The sequence below is a fragment of the Equus caballus genome, chromosome 28 (genome assembly GCF_041296265.1).
Source record: "Equus caballus isolate H_3958 breed thoroughbred chromosome 28, TB-T2T, whole genome shotgun sequence".
NCBI classification, from domain to species: Eukaryota; Metazoa; Chordata; class Mammalia; order Perissodactyla; family Equidae; genus Equus; species Equus caballus.
Genome location: NC_091711.1, coordinates 44,510,804 through 44,520,265, shown reverse-complemented (window position 1 = coordinate 44,520,265; position 9,462 = coordinate 44,510,804).

Here is a 9,462-nt window from a genome sequence, read left to right as displayed (position 1 = left end):
AGAGCCCGTCTTTTCATGACATAATTCCCAAAATGTCCATGTTTCAGTCAAAAACCACTCATACCAAGGACCAGGAAAATCTCGAAGGAGAAAAGACAATTGACATCAACAGTGAGATGACAGATGTTAGAATTATCCGACAAGGATTTAAAAAGCAGCCATTATAAAAATGTGTCAACGAGCAATTATGGACACACTTCAAACATGTGAAAAATAGAAAGTATCAGCAAAGAAATAGAAAATATAAAGAAGAATCGTTTAGGGTTGAAAAATACAATAGCCAAAAACAAATAAGCAACAATGGAGGAGAAAGGAAAGAATCACCAATCTCGAAGACAAAACAATAGAAATCACCCAATCTGAACAAAACACAGAAAACAGACCAAAAAAAACACTAAAGGACTTCAGGGACCTATGGTGCTATAACAAGAAATCTAAAATCTGTGTCCTCAGGATTCCAGAAGGAAAGAAGAAAGGGTAGGGCTGAAAAAGTATTACAAGAAATAACAGCTGTAAACTCCCCAGAAATGGCAAAATATATAAACTTGCAGATTCAAGAAGCTCAGAGAACCATAAACAAGATAAACCTAAAGAAATTCTCCCCAAGACACATCACAGTCAAACCTGTGAAAACAAAACACAAAAACTCTCAAAAGCAGCAAAAGAGAAATGAGACCTTTATCTATAGGGGGAAAGAATTTGAGTGACAGCACATTTCTCATCAGAAACCACGAGGCCAGAAGGAAGTGGCACATTTTTCAAGCAGTGAAAGAAAAGTACAACTGAGAATTCTATGTCCAGTGAAAAATATCCGTCAGGAATTAGGGGGAATTTAGGCATTCTCAGATGAAGAAAAATAGGAGAATTTGTTGCCAGCAGATCTACCCTAAAAAAAATGGCTAAAGAAATTCTCTAAACATAAAGGGAAAAATGAAGAAAATCGGGAACATCAGAAAGGAAGGAGGAAAAAACAATAGAAACAGTACAACTCTGGGTCAATAATATACTTTCCTTCTTTTGAACTTTCTAAATTATGGTTGATGGTTGAAGCCAAGGTTATAACATTGATGCGGTTCTCAATGTATGAAGAGGAAATATTTAAAACAATTACAATGGGAGAGGGCACAGGGATATAAATAGAGGAAAGTTTTTTACATTTCACTTGAACTGGTAAAATGTGGACAGCAGTATACCGTGGTACCTTATGTATATATAACGGAATTCTTAGAGCAACTACTAAAACATAAGAAATACACCCAAAAATAGGAGATAAATCAGAATGGAATTCTAAGCAGATGTTCAAGTAAATCACAGGAAGGCAGAAAAAAGACAACAGAACAGAATACAAAAAATAAAATGGGACACTTAAGCCCTAACATATCACTAAGTATGCTAAATGTAAATGGTCTAAATATATCAATTGAAAGGCAGAAATTGGCAAAGTCAATAAAAAGATACAATCTAAGAGTGCTGTCTACCAGAACGAATTTCAAATATAACAATGTAAGTAGGCTGAAAATAAAAGGATGGAAAAAATATATATCATGCAAACATTAATTTTTAAAAAAAGAAATGGAGGCCAGCCCCAGGGGCCTAGTGGTTAAGTTCAGCATGCTGTGCTTCAGTGGCCTGGGTTCGGTTCCCAGGCATGGACCCTCACTACTTGTCTATCAGTGGCCATGCTGTGTCAGCAGCTCACGTACAAAATAGAGGAAGATTGGCAACAGATGTTAGCTTAGGGCAAATCTTCCTCAGCAAAAAAAAAAAAAAAAAAAGAAATGGATTTACAGGCATACATTGTTTTATTGTGCTTTGCTTTATTGCACTTCACAGATGCTGCGTTTTTTACAAGACCTTCCACCAGCAAAAAAGATTATGACTCGCTGAAGGCTCAGTGATGGTTAGCATTTTTTAACAATAAAGAATTTTTTAATTAAGCTATGTACATTGTTTTCCTAGATATAATGCTATTGTGCACTTAACAGACTACACTATAGAGTAAATGTAACTTTTTTACGCACTGAGAAACCAAAACAATTTGTGTGACTAGCTTTACTGCAGTGGTCTGGAACTGAACCCTCAATATCGCCGAGGTATGTCTGTATTCATATGAGATATATTATACTTCAGAGCAAAGAAAGTTACCAGGGACATTACATAATGGAAAAACGCTCAATCCACAAGGAGGACATTATAATCTTAAATATGTGTTTACCAAACAACAGAGCTGCGAAACACGTGATGCAAAAACTAGTGGAATTGAAGAAGGAGCAAATCCACACCTATGTTTGGAGACTTCAACACCCGTCTCTTAACAACTGGTAGAACTAGATGGGAGATCAGCATGGGTGGAGAGCTTAACACCATCGACACAGGATCCAAACAGCATAGGACACTCCACCCAAGAATACAGCTCTTTTCCAGTGCCCACGGCACACACACCAGGACAGGCCACATCCTGGGCCGTAAAGCAAATCTCAGCAGATGCGAAAGAACTGAAATCACACAGTGTGTCTTTGTTCACAGTGGAATCAATAATCTCCAGGTCAAAGATTGAGCTCTCCCTCTGAGATCAGACACAAGACAGGATCTCTGCTTTCACCACTTCTGTTTACCATTGCACTGGAGGTTCGAGCCTGTGCAATTAGGGTGAAAGAAAAAGCATCCAGACTCGGGGGAAGAAAGAAGTGAAAGTATCTCTATTTGTAGATGACATGGTCTTGTATATAGAAAATGTTAAGGAATCCTCTAAAAGACTACTGGCACTAATAAACACAGTCAGCAAGGTTGCAAGACACAAGATCAATTAATATACTTACAATGAACAATCTAAAAATCAAATTAAGAGGGACCGGCCCTGTGACCTAGTGGATAAGTCCAGCACGAGCCGCTTCAGCAGCCTGGGTTCGCAGGTTCAGATCCGGCACATGGACCTACACCACTCATCAGCCATGCTGTGGCAACAACCCACATGTAAAAAAATAGAGGAAGATTGGCAGGGATGTTAGCTCAGGGCTAATCTTCCTCAAGCAAAAAAAGAGGAAGGTCGGGGCCAGTCTAGTGATGTAGTGGTTAAGTTTGCGCTCTCCGCTTCAGTGGCCTGGGGTTCGCAGGTTTGGATCCCAGGCATGGACCTATGCACGACTCATCAAGCCATGCTGTGGTGGCATCCTACATGCGAAGTGGAGGAAGATTGGCACAGCTGTTAGCTCAGGGCAATCTTCCTTACCAAAAAATTAATTAAATAAAAATAAAATTAAGAAAACAATTCCACTTAGCATCAAAAAGAATAAAATACTTATGCATAAATTTAACAAAATAAGTGTAAAACTTATATTCTGAAAACTACAAAACACTGTTGAAGAAACTAAAGGGACCCAGAGTAGCCAAAACAGTCTTGAAAAAAAGAGAATTGGAGGACTCACACTTCCTGATGTCAAAACGTAACTACAAAGCTACAGTAATCAAGACAGTGTGGTACTAGCATCAGCATAGAAAGCTATATCAATGGAATAGAATGGAGAGTCCAGAAATCAAGCCTCTTCTATCTGGTCAATTAATTTTCAAGAAGGGTGCCAAGACAATTCAGTGGGGGAAAGAATATTCTTTTCGACAAACATTGCAAAGACAACTGGATAGCCACAAAAAATAAATTGAACTTCATCAAAACCAAAAACATCTGTGCTATAGAAGACGCCTCTAACAAAGAGAAAAGACAACCCACAGAATAGGAGAAAATATTTGCAAATTGTGTATCTGATGAGGGAATTGTATCCAGAAGAGAGAAAGAACTCTTACAACTCAACAATAAAAAGACGACCCAACTGAAAAATGGGCAAAGTATTTCGGTAGACATTTCTCAAAAAGAAAGATTAGATAATGGCTGATAAGCACATGAAAAGATGCTCAACATCATTAATCAATAGGGAAATGTAAATCGAAACGACAATGAGATACTGCTTCGCATCCACTAGGATGGCGATAATGAAAAAAAAAGACAATAAGTATCGGCGAGGATGTGGAGAAGCCAGAAACCTCATACATTGCTGGGGGGAATGTAAAATGGTGCAGCCATTTTGGAAAAAGTCAAACACAGAGTTACCATATGACCAAGAAATTGCACTCTTGGATATATACCAAAGAGAAATTAAAACACATCTGCACAAAACTTGTACATGAATGTTCATAGGAACGTTATTCATAATAGCCAAGAGCACAAAACCCGAACAGCCACTGACAGATGAAGGGATAAACAAAATGGGGTACATGCATACGATGAAATATCATTCAGCCTAACAAAGGAAGGAAATTCTGACACATGCTACAACATGGATTAACCTTTAAACCATGCTAAGTGAAGTAAGCCAGACACAGAAGGACAAATATTACATGATTCCACTTATATGAGGTACCTAGAATAGTCAAATTCATAGAAAGTAGAATAGTGGTTACCACGGGCTGGGACGAGGGGGAATCAGGTACAGAGTTCCAGTTTGGGATGATCAAAAAATTCTGGAGATGGACAAAGGACACATTTTCACAAAAATGTCAATGTACTTAATGTCACTGAATTGTACACTTAAAAATAGTTAAAATGGTCAATTTTATGTATATTTTATCACAATTTTACAAAAGGAACAAAGTACCGATACAAGCTACAACATAGATGGACCCTGAAAAAATTATGCTAAGTAAAGGAAGCCAGTCACAAAGACTACATGTTGTCTGATTCCATATATACGAAATATCCGGCACAGGCAAGTCCGCAGAGACGGGATGTCAGAGTAGTGGTTACCGGGGTTGCGGGTGGAAGGGGGATGGAGAGTGACTACTAATGGGTATGGAGTTTCTTTTTAGGACACTGAAAATGTTCTAGAATTAGATAGTAGTGTTGGTAGCACAACCTTGTAAATATACTAAGAAGCACTGAATTGTATACTTTAAAACAGTGAATTATATCTCAATAAAGCTGTTATAAAAAACAGCTTAAGACAACAAGAATAGTTTATTTTTTCACTGTTCTGCAATTTGGGCAGGGCTTAGCAGAGATGGCTCACGTCTCCTCCACATGGTATTATTGGGGGTCACTGGTGCAGCCTCATTTTGTCACTTCAGCTAGGGCCAGCACATCCGATGCAACTTAACTCGTGTGCCTACCACCTGAGCTGGCAGCTTTCTCTCCATGTGGTCTCATCAGAAATCTAGGTCAAGGGCCGGCCTGCTGGCGCAGTGGTTAAGTTCCCACGTTCCGCTTCTCAGTGGCCCAGGGTTCACCAGTTCGGATCCCGGATGGCACCGCTTGGCAAAAGCCACGCCATGGTAGGTGTCCCACATATAAAGTAGATGAAGATGGGCATGGATGTTAGCTCAGGGCCAGTCTTCCTCAGCAAAAAGAGGAGGATTGGCAGTAGTTAGCTCAGGGCTAATCTTCCTCAAAAAAAAAAAAAAGAAAGAAAGAAAAGAAATCTAGGTCAAGCTTCTTTACACTGCTGGATCCCAAGAGGTTGGAAGCTATAAGCTTAAGTCCTCGGCTTGAAAACTCCAGTTTATGACTTCTGTCACATTCTGTTGGACAGAGCAAGTCACAGATTGGCCAGATTCAAGAGGAGACATAGACCCCCCATTTGATGAAAGCAGTGGCATGCACATACAGAGACGGGAGGAATCGTTGGCGGCCATCTTTAGAAAAATCTCCCACAGAGACCATTTGAGGCTGAAATAACAGGACCTTTGCTTCCAGCAATAAGCAGGACTAAGTAACATGGAAAACCCTTCCCTTACAAAACCCCTACAGACTCTTCACATAGCAGACAACCTTCCTTTCAGAGCTGTGCACCCGGGAAAATAAGGAATCTCTCCAGGTACAAAAGCGAAGACTCTAGCTTCTGGAATGTGAAGTCAACAGTGGAGCTACGCTACTCCGATGTTATTTGTTGATCACAAGGACTTAAATGCCAGATTTCAAAGGCTGACGAGGGAACAGGGGACAAGGCTATCAGCCTACATGAGGCGGAGTGTGGGAACTTAGAGCCATCACCACATTCCCTTCGTGCTGTCTCCTGTGATCGCCTACCAAATAAACTACTTGCACCTGAATCCTTGTCCCAAGGTCTGCTTCTGGGAGAACCCACTCTACAACAGTTGGTACCAGAATGGGGCCTATGAAATAGATCCTCAGAATTTGACTCCGACAGTGGAAGGCTCACCAGCCAGATGGCAACAAAGGCCTAGCTGCTGTTGGAAACTGGGATGGTGTGGTGGATTAAATATGACAGCAAATTATTTGACGCTCTTCCCTTCAAGAGGTGGGGTCTGTGCCCCTCCTGAATCTGAGTGGCCTCTGTTACTGCTTTGACCGGACATGACCCAGCCAGCCTCTGGGCCCAGACTTTGAGAGATTGGCAGCTTCCCCATTTCCTGCACCTGGAGCGCACTTTGGGGGCCTTAAGCCACTATATAAGAAGACCGACTACTGAGACCACATACTGGGAAAGCCATGGGTAGGCGCTCTTGTTGACAGTCCCACATGAACCCAGCCTTCCAGCCATCCCTGCTAAGGTGCCAGACATGTGAGTAAAGCTGACTTGGACCCTTCAGACCAGCCCATATGCCGGCTGAATACCACTGAGCGCCCTGAGTCAATGCCACATGGAGAAAAGGCATCACTTAGCTGGGCCCTGCCCGAATTCCTCGCCCATAAAATCATGAGATATAATAAAATGGCTACTATTTTGAGCAATTAAGTTCTGGGGTAGTTTGTTACATAGCAACAGCTAGCTGGACCGTGTGCTGATAACACCTGTGCTGAGTCCTCACCATTCCTCAGACTCATCTGTTCTGCACTGTGATGGCGCGCAGTGGGGAGGGGGCGCCCAGGCTTAGGCAATCTCTCTAACAGGTGAGATACAGGGGGCAACTGTAATTTATAAGGAAAGTGAAGTTGATTGATTGTTGTTTAGTGGCGTCCATGTGCTGACGGAAGAAAATAACAGGCTCAGGACAGCCGTTTATCAACTCTCGGCCCGGTGTCCAAGCCAGGAGCCCTCCACGGCAGTGTGTAAAGACTCTCGTCTACCGCAGCTGGAGGGCGGACTGTGCTGGTGAAGGCCCAGAACCTGCTTGAGGACAGTGGTGTTCCATGGCAGGCCAAAAAGACAGCTCTGTAAGGCCTGTGCTCAAGTCAAGGTCACAAAAGGGAAGGAGCGGGATACTGACAGCTAGCATGGGGACATCCGAGTAGATGGGCTTGAGAATCTTGAACCCCAGATTCCCCTCTGAGCCAGCAGAAGTGGCCCATTCCTCCTTGCTCGAGAATAGCAGCCTCTTGCCTGGAGACCACGCAAAGAACTCCCTGTGATGGTTAATTCCGTGTGTCAACTTGACTGGGCTAAGGGATACTCAGAGAGCTGGCAAAACGTGATTTCCTGAGTGTGTCTCTGAGGGTGTGTCCAGAGGAGATGAACGTTTGAACTGGGAGACAGTGAAAGTTCGCCCTCACCAACGTGGGCGGGCGCGATCATCCAGTCTGTTGAAGACCCAAAGACAACAAAAAGGTGGAGGAAGGGTGTTGCTGTCTCTGTCCGAGCCGGGACATCCATCTTCTGCCCTCAGATGTCGATGCTCCTGGGTCTCAGGCCTTCACACTCGGACTGAATTAGACCACCAGCTTTCCTGGGTCTCCAGTCTGCACACAGCACGTTGTGGGGTTTCTTGGCCTCCATAATCACGTAATTCCTATAATAACTCTCCTCTTACATATATATCTATATCCTGTTGGTTCTGTTTCTCTGGAGAACCTTAAGACACCCCTAAGGTGAAGCCATGCTTTCCTTCCTCAAGATCCACCTCCAATTTCCCTCTTTGCTTCTAAACCAGTAACTAGGATCCAGTCTCGCTGAGGCCCGACTGGGGAAGTCCCGTCCCAACTGTGGAAGAACAGAGATGATTCGCTGCACTAGCGCAGGAGCTGGCCCAGGTGTGCCAGCCAGAACTAAGAGAACATGCCCGGGCCCACGCAGCAGCTAGGTGCGCACTTTCTGCTTCCGCGGCCCGGGGTTCATTGGTTCGGATCCCGGGTGCGGACATGGCACCGCTTGGCAAGCCATGCTGTGGCAGGCGTCCCACATAGAAAGTAGAGGAAGATGGGCACGGATGTTAGCTCAGGGCCAGTCTTCCTCAGCAAAAAGAGGGGGATTGGCAGCAGTTAGCTCAGGGCTGATCGTCCTAGAAGAAAAAAAAAGAAGAAGAACATGCCCGAGGAGCATCTTGAGGGGGCTGGAGTGGAAGGAGTAGAACACTTGGTGGGGGGCAGAGTGACGTGGGACGACCCTCCTGTGACTCGGCATGTGAGGTTCTAGGAAGGGCACCTGGAGCCAGTCCTGATGGGTCACTGAGATGGCTCCCTGAAATGTGGAAGAAATGGTGGCCTCCGGTAAATAAGAGGGAGTAACCGAATGGTCTTGGCAGGGTATTGAGAAGTGGCCAACAGGCTCAGAGAGGTGGCCGCACAGAGTTCTTATGTGAGACCAGAGGACCCAGCTGACTGTGCTCCCGGAGGGCCCACTGGAGGCTATCTTCCCTCAAGCAATGATGAGACACTAGTGAGGGGCACTGGTGTCACGGGGCACCTGAGTGCTCTGAGCACAGGGTTGAAGAGGGTGAACACTGCCCTGGAGCTGGCTCCCAGGGGTCCTGAGCGATGGGAGGAGTCCAGAGAGCAGAGGTCCAGGTGATGTAAGTACCAGAACAGGAGCAGGGCAGAGTGGAGCTGGGCAGCGTGGGCCTGCAGGGTCTGTGCTGACGGCTAGCAGACCACGGTTATTCCCAGGGACCATGGCAACCAGGAGATTGCTTGGCTCTTAGAATCAAAGAAAGATGGAAAACAAGTGCACGGGAGGCGAATGCCAGCTGCTAGTGGAGAAATCTCAATCCCTCACCCAGTTTCCAGGCCTAAGTCAGTCCTCAGACCTGGAGGTCACCGCCTGAAAGGGAGGCTGGGTGCCCTTGAGAAGAGCCCTGTAACGCCACAGCAAACACCTGCGGTCGTAATTCCCCAGGCCTTCCCCAAAGGGACCTATAGTCATTTCCAAGAAGTAACCATACACCGAGAAAGGAGGGTCCTGGCTATTTCAAGGGCAGCTGGGTACATGCTGAGTGGGCCTCTGGTCGCCAGACAAACGGAATCTTTGAACTTCTCTCCTCTGTCTCACTCACTCCCGGGAGACTGCATCCTCTCTCACAGCTTTAGCAACACATACTCATCGCCAGCTCCCACGTGTCCATCCCCAGGCCGGACCTCTCCTCTGATCTCCAGTCTCCTATCTTCCTGCCCACCAACATCTCCCCCGGGGTGTCTAATGGGCATCTCAGTGGGGGCCACAGTGAGCTCCCCATCTGTCCACCCTTTCCTGCGCCCCCCCTGCAAGTCTTCCCATCTAAGTAAATGACAACACCACCCTTCCA